This window comes from Mandrillus leucophaeus, unplaced genomic scaffold (genome assembly GCF_000951045.1).
Source record: "Mandrillus leucophaeus isolate KB7577 unplaced genomic scaffold, Mleu.le_1.0 Scaffold163, whole genome shotgun sequence".
Lineage (NCBI taxonomy): Eukaryota > Metazoa > Chordata > Mammalia > Primates > Cercopithecidae > Mandrillus > Mandrillus leucophaeus.
The window spans coordinates 1,495,883-1,510,272 of NW_012101621.1; the positions used below are offsets into that span (position 1 = coordinate 1,495,883).

The following is a 14,390-nucleotide window of genomic DNA, read 5'->3' on the forward strand; positions in this document are numbered from 1 at the left end:
ATATCAGAGCTAAGTATGTAAGTGGGGTTCGATAAATCCTGAAAGCATTGACTATCTGATGCAGTCATCAAAAATATTATTTAATTTAAATATAGTATTTAATTTTAAGCAAGATTTTATAGCACATAGAGGGGTCCACAGGCCAACAGGGGGATGGCTTTCTATTGGAGCTAGGAACAGAGCTTTACATTGCAATGTAGTGCATGTCTTCTGCTGCAGACTGATCCAGAAAGATTCTGGTGGGAACTTTCAGATGCTCTAAATGAGCATAGAACATTTGATACACAAGTTAGTACATAGCATATTTCTCAAAATTGAATGCATACTCTACCTTTTGGGGAGCTTGTTAAGATTCTGATTCAGTAGGCCTGAGATTCTGCATTTCTCATCTGCTACCAGAAGATGCTGATGCTGCTGGCCTCCAATCACACTTTGCATAATAAGGCCTTAAATAAATCTCTTGCTCATCTATACATTTTCATCAACTGGACTATTAACAAGGTATGGATAGCAGGAAATTCAAGGTTAAACTCTCCGACAATATTAAAGAATGCTAGATCCTAGAATACCAGCATTCCCGTGCTGAAGACTGAAGGAATAGACATGTGCCAGTCAGACGAACACATTGCATGTATTTGTATCAGGCATCTTTCCAAAAGGGTGATTATCCATTTGCCTTAGATGCTGGGCAATTAAGTATGCAGCAAATTTGGCATTCTACTAGGAAAGCCAAGACACCTGGCTTATGGGTCTCAGGGCACTTACTGTTTGAGCTGTGCAACCCACTTCTTGAAAGGAACAGGCCAAGTTTCCTCCCTCCCTACTGAAGGATCCTGTGAGCACAAGGCAGGAAATAGGTACTCGAGCAACATTGAATAGGAAATTGAATAGGAGAAGCCATCCCCACTTGTTAGTAAAGGAACTTCAGCCAAGAACAGGAGAGTGTGGTACTTTCTCTCTTGATGAGAAAGTGCTCTGATACCTGTCAGTTTGAGGAATTTGAACCTGCAGCATTCCAGGATCAAAGAGGGCTCTGCTGTGATGACTAGGTTCTTTCCTGTGGAATGGTTCCTTTTATTGCCTGATCTGGCATTAAAAAAGATCAAGATGGGCTCAGATCACTTCCATCACATGAGAATCTTAATATTAAAAAAAAAAAAGTCAATGCATAGAGAAACAATGGGTTATTTAAATGAGTATTATGAGGTTTTTGTTGTTGCTGTTGTTGTTTTTGAGCTGGTGTCTCTGTTGCCCAGGCTGGAGTGCAATGGTGCGATCTTGGCTCACTGCAACCTCCACCTCCTGGGTTCAAGCAATTCTCCTGCCTCAGCCTCCTGAGTAGCTGGGATTACAGGCATGTGCCACCATGCCCAGCTAATTTTTGTATTTTTTGTAGAGACGGGGTTTCACCATGTTGTCCAGGCTGGTCTTGAACTCCTGACCTCAAGCAATCTGCCTGTCTTGGTCTCCCAAAATGCTGGGATTACAGGTGTGAGCCACCACACCTGGCCAAAGGAGTATTGTTTTGTGTTGCTATAATAGAATACCTGAGGCTGAGTAATTTAGAAAGAGATTTATTTAGCTCACAGTTCTGCAGCCTGGGAAGTAGGAGAAGCATGTTACCAGCATCAGCCAGGCCTCTGGTGAGGGCCACTATACTAGGTCAAAACATGGCAGAGAAGGTCAAAGGGGAAGCAGACACATACAAAGAGGAAAAAAAGAAAAAAAGGACATCTTGGCTGTATAACGACCCACTCTCCCAGGGAACTAATCCGTTCCCAAAGGAAGCAATCCAATCTCACCAGAGCCAGAACTCACACACTACAGAGAGAAGGGTACCAACACATTCATAAGGAATTTACTACTGTGATCCAAACACCTCCTACTAGGCCCTATCTCCCAAGCCTGATACATTGGAAATCAAACTTTGACATGAGTTCTGGCAGGGACAAATTAACCGTATCCAAACCGTAGCGGGTATGTTTATCAGACTAACACTTAAACACAAAGAGACATAAATGTGACTCTAAAATCTCATCTGGAGATTTCATCAAAAGTTTCAATATGAGGCGCATTCATGGGCCCTAAGTCTCTTATTGACTCAATGCTAGGCATAATAGTGCAACAGATACTTTAAATATTTGTTCTCTCCCCTCCCATTCACCCTCCACAGCTCTTTCAAGTCGTAAAGAGCCCCAGGCACTTTTTTTTTTCTTTCAAGCTGATGCTTCCGGGGCCTACACATTGAGATGGTGGCACACGATTCCTAGGATTCTCTCTAGCTTAAGAAGAACATTAGTCTTTCCACTTCTGACCCTGGCAAGACTTGCATATACTGATGGAGGCAGTAAGCTCACACTCCTTTTTCCCTAAGGCTTCCTGTTAGGCAGGGATCTAGACCCGACATGGTGGCACCACCCGGCGTAGGAGGCCCTCTGTTCGAGACTTCCCTTCCTCTTTGAACACACCGGCAGACTTGCATACGTCAGAGGTTCCGGCTGGGCAACCACACTCCCCCATGACCTGCAGCTCACCTGCATTCCACAAGTTCGTAAACAGCAGTTCCAGTTGACAGTTTCCAAAGACCCCTTCCTCATGACCCTTACTCGATTCCTGCCCTAGTAGTTTCAAGACCCCCCAGGCCCTGTTTGTACCACCAGCTTCCCTACCTCTCGAGCTATAAAAAGCCCCTACCCTCCTCCCTCAGCCCGACTTCCTCGGCCAGCACCTTGGACAGAGGAACCTCACCCACGAGTCCTAATAAAGGCTATTCTCACTGCCATTTGCCTTGTGTCTTCATTCCTGGTTCGGCTCCAGCCTCAGTTTACCTTACACTTCCTTCAAAGCTTGAAAACACAATGTGAAATTTCTTAGTAGTCATACATGTCAGGTCTCTGAGCCCAAGCTAAGCCATCATATCCCCTGTGACCTGCACGTATACATCCAGATGGCCTGAAGTAACTGAAGAATCACAAAATAAGTGAAATTTAAATGGCGTGTTCCTGCCTTAACTGATGATGTTCCACCACTAAAGAAGTGAAAATGGTCGATCCTTGCCTTAACTACAAAAGAAGTGAAAACGACCAGTCCTTGCCTTAACTGATGACATTACCTTGTGAAATTCCTTCTCCTGGCTCATCCTGGCTCAAAAAGCTCCCCGACTGAGCACCTTGTGACCCCCTACCCCTGCCCACCAGAGGACAACCCGCTTTGACTGTAATTTTCCTTTACCTACCCAAATCCTATAAAACGGCCCTACCCCATCTCCCTTCACTGACACTCTTTTCAGACTCAGCCAGCCTGCACCCAGGTGATTAAAAAGCTTTATTGCTCACACAAAGCCTGTTTGGTGGTCTCTTCACACGGACGCATGTGAAAATCCATTCAGCCAAAGGGGCTGGCGATGGGTATTTTAATCTCTCCGTCTTAAGTGATGCCTAGGAGGCCATATCTTTGACCATCCGGCTGGATTCAAAACCTTGGAGATGCTGCCTGCGGGCCTTGGGTGCTGACCTCCTCCTTCTAGGGAGAAAGAGACCTGGTCAGGGCCTACCCAGTGAGCTTAGATTGCCCATGAGCTGGAGGTTGGGGAGGAGGGTGCTGGCGCCAGAGGGCGAGGAGGCATGAAGAGGCGGATGTAACACCAGGTGAGTCTGGGAGGCACCACGAGGGGCCCGGACTACAGTGGGTGGGGGGCGGGAGGAAAGCTGACCTCTGAATGTCCCATCCCTTTCCTATGCTGACCCTGCTTCCCTGCCTGGGTTCTACGTTTATTCGGTGCTCCCTGAGCCCTATTTTAAAGCTGCTTTTTAAGAACTTCCTTTCTGCTCGCCTCCCCCAAGTCCTGGCAGCGGTGACCGTGAACTCGCAGGAACTTCGCCCCCGCCCCCGCGAAGGCCCAGGGAAGAACGCTTTTGTCCTTTCTGTTCTCCCTCAACCTGACCCGTTGGGTCACCAGAGCTTCAGGAGAGACCTCAGAGGCCTAGGGCCAGGAGGGGCGAGAAAGGGTTGTGGTTTTTTGAGTGATTGAGATGGAGGACAGAGGGAGCACTTAAAATTAGTTAACTTTAGTTAGACTCCCAGGAGAATTTCTGGATCCACAGACCAAGAAAACAGCCAAGTGGAAACAGCAAAAATGAATATAAATAATACATAATCCAGGGCTTTGCACCCAGTGGGGTTGTTGGCAAGTCAGTGATTCCCGCTTTGGGTGCAGGAAACCCTAAGTATCACCTCCGAAACTGTTTTCTAGCTTTCCCTCTGTTCCTTTAGAAAGAAATGGTACCACACATGACTATCTCAAAAGATGCAGAAAAGGCTTTCTGTAAAATTCAACATCCTTTCACGTTAAAACCCCTCAATAATCTAGGTTTTAAAGGAACATACCTCAAAATAATAAAAGCCATGTGTGACAAACCCACAATCAACATCATACTGAATGGGCAAAACCTGGAAGCATTCCCCTTGAACAGGCACAAAACACCGATGCCTTCTCTCACCACACCTATTAACATAGTATTGGAAGTTCTGGCCAGAGCAATAAAGCAAGAGAAAGAAATACAGGGCATTCAAATAGGAAGAGAGGAAGTCAAACTATTCCTGTTTGCAGATGACATGATCCTGTATCTAGAAAACCGCCTCATCTCAGCCCAAAAGCTTAAGAAAGCTGATAAGCTGCCAGGTGTGGTGGCTCACGCCTGTAATCCCAACACTTTGGGGGGCCGAGGCAAGTGGATCACCTGAGGTCAGCACTTCGAGACCAGCCTGGCCAACATGGTGAAAACCCATCTCTACTAAAAATACAAAAAATTAGCCGGGCGTGGTGGCGGACGCCTGTATTCCCAGCTATTCAGGAGGCTGAGGCAGGAGAATCGCTTGAACCCGGGAGGTGGAGGTTGCAGTGAGTCCAGATGGCACCACTGCCATGGGTGTCGCCTATCCAGCCTGGGCGACAGAGATGCCGAGAAAAGAAAGAGGGGGGGAGAGAGAGAGAGACAGAGAGAGAGAGAGAGAAAGAAAAAAAAGAAAGAAAGAAAGGGAAAGAAAAGAAAAGAGAATGAGCAGCACCAGGGCTCCAGGGAAGCCCGGGAACCACCCTTTCTGAGCTGGGGATGCCCTTGGAATATGACCGCCTTCTGGGGGTCGCTTCGGTCCTTATGAAAGGAAGCCGTGATTCTACCGTGGGCATGGGCGTCGGTCTACCTGAGGGTGCAGAGCGGCCTTCTTCCTCAACAAGAAGCCCGGCAATTACACCCAGCCTCGCCATGCTCAAACTGCAGGAGGGAGTTTCCTTTGAACGCAGTGACAGGCTTACAGGTCTGTGAACCAAAGGGCGCCTATTAAGTGACCTGAACTTCGACCCCATGGCACTCTAAGCAATATTTGCACCCACAGAACCACGATCCAACAGCAAAGAGTTATTATTATTCAGTCTTCTGGAATAACTTGCACATCACCGTAGGATTTTTAAAGTTTCCGTGTTTTATTGCCTAGGTTAAGGAAAAGATAAAGGTCTTCCAGAGACATTGACGCTAATAATCGTCGATTACCTGCTAGCCCACACTTCCCGGGGCGAGTGAAGATTCAGTAATTCCTCCTCTCCTTGCGTTTTCTTGAATTCCTAAGGATGAATTAAAATGCTATCCGGAGCTCTGTTTCCGCGAAATTCAGAATTTTGCACTGGTACGCTGGGGCAAAATGTTGAGAGAATGAAGAAGGTAATTGCAAAGGGTGATAGCTTGTGCGGTAGTGTGGCCGAGCGGTCTAAGGCGCTGGATTTAGGCTCCAGTCTCTTCGGGGGCGTGGGTTCGAATCCCACCACTGCCAGTGGTATGTTTTATACGGCAAGGATTCTGAAGTACTAACAAATTCTAGCTGTTAAGAAAATTAAATCTTCCTTCCCCAGGACGCTGCCGGATTACACACCATTAGTTCCTTTGAACTCTGTGTTCGAGATTAAAATCACCTCGGTTTCCAATTGGGAATAGTGTCGCTTAGGGAGGCAGGCTTCCTCTCCTCGTCCGCGGTCTCTCCTGCCTTACTCGTTGTACTGATTCTCTGGATCCCAGTTTTTGCACTGCACCATTTGGGTTCCCGCAATCAGGAAAGTCCAGTTCTCTTCTAAAATACACGCTCGCATTGAATTATTGTCATTACCTAATTTAAGCATAAGATGGTCAGGAAGTTTTTCCAGAAACTTTCCCATTGGTCCCATCAGCCCGCGGCCGAGACTGCTTTAGGAGTTGCAACTCTGTGCTCGCGAAATATCCTGCCCAGACCCTATTTTGGTTCTAACCACGTTACTTTTGTAATTGAACATGATGGATGGATGGATGGATGGATGGATGGATGGATGGATGGATGGATGAAGCAAAAACTCAGCGGCCGGGCGCAGTAGCTCACACCTGTAATTCCAGCACTTTGGGAGGCCGAGGCGGGCGGATCAAGAGGTCAGAAGATCGAGACCATCCTGACCAACATGGTGAAACCCCGTCCTAGTTAAAAAAAAATACAAAAGCCGGGCGTGGTGGCGCGGACTGACCTGTAGTCCCAGCTACACCAGAGGCTGAGGCGGGGGAATCGCTTGAACCCGGGAGGCGGAGGTTACAGTGAGCCAAGATCGCGCCACTGCACTCTAGTCCTGGCGACAGAGTAAGACTCCGTCTAAAAAATACACTCAGCAAGGTTCATGCTCTCATTCAGAGATCACTATCTCATGGAGAATGGGGAGAAGACAAGTAAACAGTTATTTTGAGTTTGTGATTCAAAAACACTTCGGAACGGATTCTTGACTAACTCCGTTCATTGGGCCCGGGGGTGTCTGTGAATGTTGTGGGTTTAGTCACCCTCCTGCCCCTTCCCAGTGAATCAGGTTACGGTGGTGGCGACATTTCGGGTTTCTGAACTACCCAGCTACAATACTCGCGTAGAAACTAACCCACTGTGGAAAATTAGAAGGGTTACACTCAGGGCCTATTTAGTGGTATCGTCTCAGAATGGTTGTCCTACTGCGTTTTTTAGCCACTACAGCCCGTCACCTACAGAAGTACTAATGGATTTGGCCGGGCAGCTTCCTCGGGGAGAGATTTCACTGCCGTGACATGAGGAATGAATGAAAGAAACTGAGCAGAGAACAGCGACTCTGTGCAAGAACCAAGTGTCATGCCACCCAGGCTGGAGTGCAGTGGTGCGATAACTACTCGTTGCAGCCTCGAGCTCCCGGGCTCAAGCGATCCTCCTGTCTGTCTCCCAAGGAGCTAAGATCACAGTTCTGCACTATCACGCCCACGCCCGGCTGTTTGCTTACTTGCTTGTTTGTTTTGGTAGAGCCCAGGGATTGGGTGGGAGTTGGGAGGGGCGGGGCAGTGGGGAGGTGCATGGTCTCTCTAGGTCGCCCGGGTTGATCTCGAACTCCTGGGCGCCTAGCGTCATGCCACTTTTTGACTCTGCCCTCCTTTTTATATCTTCCTCCCTCCTCATTCAAAATCCTCTTCCGTGCACTCCCAGAACATCTTCCATTTCACTTTGATGACTCCTCCAGACCAGTTCCCTTCTTTTTCACCCACCTATCACCAAGAAATATCTTGGGCCCCCAAGATGTTCACAAAAGCCTTTTGTTTTGCTTCTCTCAGAAATCGAGAGACAAGGCATGTTTTGTCCCAGTGCCTAGTCGGGGGGAAATATCTCTGTATCTGTGGATAAATTGGACCTTCCTGGCACTTTTATAAAATTCCCTGTTTGCATAATTTCTGTATCATTGTTCTTCCTTTTTCCACAAGGCAATTGTTCTGTCTTCCAATTCTGTTTTATGAAAATAAGTCAAATTTAAAAGTTGTTGGAACGCCCCCACCCACCGCCACAATGCTCTAAGCCTTCAGAGAGATGTGACTGTGATCTGAGTCACATATGGTTACAACTTCTTTCTCAGATTATAGATTAACTCACTTTCTTATTTTTCTGGTTCTGTGTGTACCAGAGAGAATTAAAGGACATCAAGAAAAAAAACCTACAGTCTTCTTAATTAATGACCCTCGTTATAGATGAATTTCCCTTTGTCTTGTCCTGCTTTGTTTGCTTAGACCAGATAACAGAAAACCCATGATTATTATGCCCTCTACAAAAAATGTTAAATGTACCCTTGCCAAAAAGAAACACTGCCTATAACCAATCAAATGGCTGTAACTATGTGCCAACCTTGTATGAATAGTGTATGAATCATGAATAATGTTGTAATCCTGCTAAAAACTCCTCTGTCTCTGCCTATACAAATGAAACCTCAACTTTCCTTCTTCAGAATGCTGACCCTATTCCTTTGGAGTTGGTGTTTCCAGGTGGCCCATCCTCACAGTTTTGGCTTGAGTAAACTCTCTTTAAATTAGAGTCTTACCCTTTTGATTATTTCAAGCTGACAGTTTGTTTTCCCTTCTTCCTGAAAAGTAATTCTGTGCATTATCTTGAGACTGGGTTAATTTTTGTTTTTCTGTTCATCTCCTTCTAGTGACTCCCAGAAACCTGATCTATCAGCTGGATGTTTTCAGCTCCATAGAGGCCATCATTTCCATTGAAACGAAGTGCACTGAAACTTCCTCCATTCCTTCTCCCACTCCTCCTCCCCGCCAGGCCAGCATTTTCCACATTCCAGCATTCTCTCCCTCCACCAAGGACACTAGCATTCCCCAGACTCTCAAGAGCACCACCTCAGAATGTTTTTGCTTATATTGTTTTACTCTTTTCACTGTCCCTTAGTTTCAGTTAATTCCCTCTCCTGTTGATGGAGGGATGCTGACTTGTTTCTATCTCCCCTCATTCATGCCACTCACCATTCCTGCCTTTTTTCTGCCTGCATCACCTCTGCACCACCAAAATGATTCTGAACCCCTATCCTTCCTGCTGTCCCCTCCTCTTGTTCCTCTTGATAGTACCAGCCTCTCGTCCAGCTCTACTCTACCACCCCTGCCACATCCCTTACCCCTACTCCTCTCTGGCACTCTTACTGGCATTTCCCCCAACACATCTGTCTCCACACACACATATCGGAAAGCTCCCTAACTCATTTAAGCTTACATCAATATTTCTGTCAAATTCTAGCTCAAAATTCAACTTCAGGAAGCTGTCTTCAGTTAGTTCCTCCTCACCATTCTGATCCCTCCTTTTCATTGTCTTAAATGTGGTCCTATATCGTTTCGTAAACCTTTATGGCAGTATCAATAAATCAACACAGCGTTATCTATTTTGTTACTTCAACTAAACTGTGAATTAAACTTAAGTCACCAAGTTTTTAAAAAATTAATAGATTTTACATCCAAGAGCAGTTTTAAGTTTACAGCAAAACTGGGTGGAAAGTACGGAGAGTTCTTACATTCTGCCCTCTGTCCCCACAGCCTCCCTTATCAAGGACATCCTGCACCAGTATGGTACATTGGTTACAACTAACATTGATACACCATCATTAAACAAAGTCTGTAGTTTAAATCAAGATTCACTCTTGGTGCTGTACATTCTATGAGCTTGAACAAATGCATCATAATCATGACATATATACACTATTATAACACCATACAGAGTAGTTTCACTGCCCTAAAAATCTTCTGTGCTCCACACGTTCATCCCTCTCACCTAACTCCTGGAAACTGCCGATGCTTTTACTGTCTACATTGTTTTGCCTTTTCCAGAATGTCATATAGTTGAAATCATACAGTATACGGGCATTTCAGATTGGCTTCTTTTACTTAGTAATATGCCTTTAAATTTACTTCCATGTCTTTTTATTTCTTGATAACATGTATCTTCTAAGGGCTGATTGATATTCCATTGTGTGGATATAGCACAGTTTATCTATTCACCTGTTAAAGGATATCTTTGTTGCTTCCAAGTTTTGGCAATTATACATAAAGCTGCTAATTATACATAAAGCTGTGAAGGGTACTGTGTGGACATATGTTCAACTCATTTGGGTAAGTACCTAAGAGTGTGATTGCTGATTGTATGAGAAACATGTATTTGGTTTTGTAAGAAACTGCAAAAATTGTCTACCATAATGGCACTGGGTATTTTTAAACTTTATTTTATAAAGTAAAAAACTGTTTTTTTATGTAATGTATACAAGTGGCACATTTTGAAAAATACATAAAATTATAAAGAATATCAGTCACCCACAGATAAACAGATTTTGGCATATATCCTTTTTCATTCTTGAATAATAAATTTCTAAAAGTAGAAATAGAATACTTGATTAAATACAATGTCTTTTTAGAGTTCTTGATTTATAATGCCCAATTGTCCTCCAGAAAGCCATGACATTCTGCAAGAATGTTCTTATCAGTATTAGATATTAATAAATAGTTTCCAATTTGATTTCTTATTAGGGAAGGACGATTTTCCATGTGCATACTTGACCTTTTGCTTATTCACGGTATCGTTTGTTTAGATCCTTTTGAGGGGCAGGCCTTTCTAAAGTATTTCTCCTTAAACCCTGAATTGTCTAGTATGAATTATTCACCGTAATGAAAAAGTGTAGGGTTTGGGGGTGAGGTTTAGGGATGTTACCCATTATCCACTCAATATTAACTAGTCTTACAGATTAGGAGATTGATTCAAATCTAAAAAGAACATCATTAATTTACACCTCGTGAGTAAACAGAATCACATCTACTGCAGAATCACAGAGGGCGCATAAAATTAAGGTTCATGGTCAGCAAAATGTTCTTTAGTTGCCTGAAAATAGAAACCCAATTAGTGCTTCACAGTCTTTGGGTTAGGATACATTAATGAAACCTTCTGTTGGCTGAGTAGACTGAAACACGAAAACACGGGCAGAATGGAACCAGCGACCTTAAGGATGGCTGTAGTTATAAACTCCTACAGTCCTCCGCTCTACCAGCTGAGCTATGGAAAATTGTCCATGAGAGATGTTAGTGTAGATATTTGTGCATTGAGTAGCTGCTGGTGAGACTCCTGACTTCTTTGTATTTGGGCTCAGATTAGAGTTCAAGAAGTTTCCAGAGAGCCAGATCTATAGAACTGAGTCCCGGGAGCAGCCTTGAGGCAGTAGGAAGTGAGATCTGAGTAGGAGGTAGTGAGAATGGAAACAGAGCTGAAGCCACCGGCTTGGGGTGAATCTGCGTAGCTTCGGAACTAGGCTGCCTTCAGAGTAATCTACGAGCCAGTTTTCGCCCCAGGATGGCAGGAACGGACCACCAAGCAATCTGCAAGTTGAGAAGCGCGCAGGACTCCGGGGATCATGGCTATCAGCAGATTAGGTTAGATCTCTTCCTCACAAACACAAACGAAGTCTAGCACTTTTCTCCCAGAGATGTGAGCAATCTAGTTTCTTCCTCGCTTACTGCAGGGTACAAACACCTGTTTTCCCGGTATCCTTCATAGGAACCCGACGCTGTACTTTTTCGTCTCAAATCCAGGATCTAGCTTTCACGGAAAGATCATCAAGTGCTTCCTTTCTTCACTAGTCTGTTTCAGCATTGAAAAGGCTAAAAAGCTCCTGCTCTTTTGCAGGAGTGAAGGGGAAAAAAAACAAAAACAAAAACAACCCTATCACTAAGGCCCCAGCGAGATTTGAACTCACGACCCCTGGTTTACAAGACCAGTGCTCTAACCCCTGAGCTATGGAGCCGCAACGCACAGCGTTTATTTAACAATCAATCTATTATGCAGATAAAATACTAGGTAACTAGTATTTACGTCTAAATAAGAAATACATTAAAAGGAATTTTTGAAGGACGTGACTCTTACATACAAGGAAAAAACATTTTCTTGACCAGGCCCGGACTGGAATGCAAGTCACTGTAAGAGTAAAATGGGGAGTAACAAAATTATTTAATAAAAAGTAATGATTATTCATTCCAACTTTTAAATTCTGGATTATTTGCTTCTTTGGAGATAGCTGAATTATTATCTTTTAAAAGTGGCCCTATTTTTATTACTAAAATTAAAAGTATATGTTTCGCTAGGCAAATGACTTACGTTCTTTAAAAGAGATGAGTTTTCAGTTTGCTTGCTCATCAAAAACGAACAAACAAACCATAAAAGACACGAGCATTAATATATATTGCTATCTTAACGCATGCTCCACATTACATGCTCCCCAGCATCAGGCTTGACAAGTCCCAACTGTCGAACAATATCAGAGTCAGGGTGCGTTTCATTACAGAGGAGAATGCAAGAGTGATCAGAGACATTCTCCCAACCCACTTGGATTCTTAATCCAACTCTCTTAGTCTGAGATTGGGGTTGTTTTGAAATGGGAGGCGGCTGTCTTCAAGCACAGGACGTACCCCTCGGACCTTCAGTTTGGGGGTAGACACAGTGAGGGCGCGAAGGCTTCCAGATCTCCCCCAGACTTTCAGCGGAGTCAGGCTCGGTCACAGATTCCTCTAAGTTACCTGAAGCAGAGGTGGCTAGAAGGGGTCCAGCCCTTTCCTTGGCCCTTTAACGCTCCTCTTCCTAGCATTTCGGAGTCCGGGCGGCAGCTCCTTCTCTTTGGGCCTCCGGGCTTTTGTAAGCGCCAACTTGAAGTCCAGAAAGAATAAAAGGGGCTTCGTCGCATGGGAAGGTTGGGGAGGAAGAGTTTCTCTTCTTTTCTCTCCTTTGGTGTCAGCCTGACCAGGAGGCTCAGTCATTCACTAGACAGCTCCCACTGGCCAGGAGCGAGCTCGGCGCAGGGCAAGCCATGTAATCAAGGCAGACACTGCTACGCCTGGGGAGGTTAGAGCAAGAGCCTGGGAGCTTCGGTTCCCAAGTAGAAAAGGCTGCCGAGTGAAGACAATCCTCCCCCCACCACCCACCCACCACCTTTTGAGTGGTAGAGAAGTGGGCTTCTACAGAAGAGAGTGTGGGCAGAGAGCAACTTTTCCCCGACGGCACCTCTTGGGCGCCCTTGAAAGACACCTTAAATCTAAACCTATAATACAGAGGTAATCAACTAAAGCTGAAAGCGAAAGGCCAAAGCAGCCACGTGGAGTGCTGGGTGCTGTAGGCGAGAGGTCTGAGGTAGTGGCTTTTAGAGCTCAACATCTTTGGTAATGTTGGTTCGACATTTTCCCCTGGAAGTCCCGCGGTGACCTTTATCTTTCGGCGAGTGAAATCGGTCGTTCTTGTTTTTCCTGGGTCCTCCAACCACCGGCCACCTTAAATGGTTCAGTCCCTTTGAGTACTCGGACCCTTCCTGTTCATTGACCGACACAGCTCGGCCCGGATCCTGAAATGAGCGTTTCTACCTTCGGAAAGCTGCGGCTCGGATCCTTCCGAACTCGCACGTTGGCTTTCTTGGGGTCTGGAGAAAATCACTGGCCTCGAAAGGAATCAAAGCTGTTCAAGTGTTGTGCTACAACAACAACAACAAAAATAAATGAACACTCTTAGAGAAAACCATCATTCCAGTTCTGGCTCGTTGGTCTAGTGGTATGATTCTCGCTTTGGGTGCGAGAGGTCCCGGGTTCAAATCCCGGACGAGCCCCTTTCTGTTTCATCTTTCTCTCTTTAAGGCCAGTAGTTAACAAGGCAATCGCCGCCACGGCTAGCTCACCTAGCTTGAAGGCTCGACCTGCGGGGGATGAGATTGTTGAACAAACTGGTGGCTTTTGCTGAAAGAATCAAATACAAGGAAGGTGCTACGAAGCGCCAAGGTCTTCACCACAGATCGAGGCTCCCAGACCAGCTCTGACAGGATCTTTTGTCAGCAGGAGAGTGTTCGGGCAGTTCTTACCCAGTATTTTGTGTGGAACAAACTAGTGCACTTCTCACTAGGTCACTTCGTAGGGAGAAGATTGCTACCTGAAGGCGTGTTAGGGTCACAATGTCCCGATAGCGCCCGCTTTCTGAGTCCCTGACTGCGCGGTGATCCAGCCGCAGGATGGAGTCTAGCCCTTGCCCTGGCCTTGGCACTGCTCCACAGCGCGCTGTTGCACTCTTGGTTGTTCTAGTGAGACTTCCTATCTCACAGTTGCAAGCGCTGTTGCATCGTTCGAATGCAAAGTCGCAGCCCTGGGAACTTGAGGGCTTAGAGGACACACATTCATTTTGTTCAAGGAAGCGCAATTTAATTATTTCCAGGTGTTATTTTCGAAAACACAGTATAACATAGGAATAGTCATTTTTGTCACTTCTGGCAAGAATCCACCAGTCCCTTTAGTGCTCTTTGACAGCTCACCTGAACAATCAACAGGTTCTACTGTTGGGTGTCTACCTATAATCCTTGAGTGTGGTTCCATTCTGGAGTGAAGAAGTTGTCCTCGCAATGAACTGCTGGCATGATGAGAGCCTCAAAGTTGCTTGTCTTTCTAAGTAGCTTGTTTAGAAAGGAATCTTTAGGCCGAGCGCGGTGGCTCATGCCTGTAATCCCAGCACTTTGGGAGGCCGAGGTGGGTGGATCACCT

General features: G+C 45.5%; 3 non-coding genes across 3 annotated transcripts; 2 read left to right on the plus strand and 1 right to left on the minus strand.

Moving 5' to 3' along the window:
• The first annotated feature begins 5,744 nt into the window (after positions 1 to 5,744).
• On the plus strand, positions 5,745 to 5,826 carry TRNAL-UAG. The gene has a single exon. It is a non-coding gene; the product is annotated as a tRNA-Leu (tRNA).
• A 5,730-nt stretch (positions 5,827 to 11,556) lies between these two features.
• On the minus strand, positions 11,557 to 11,629 carry TRNAT-UGU. Its single transcript has one exon. It is a non-coding gene; the product is annotated as a tRNA-Thr (tRNA).
• A 1,770-nt stretch (positions 11,630 to 13,399) lies between these two features.
• TRNAP-UGG lies at positions 13,400 to 13,471 on the plus strand. Its single transcript has one exon. It is a non-coding gene; the product is annotated as a tRNA-Pro (tRNA).
• The last annotated feature ends 919 nt before the right edge of the window (positions 13,472 to 14,390 follow it).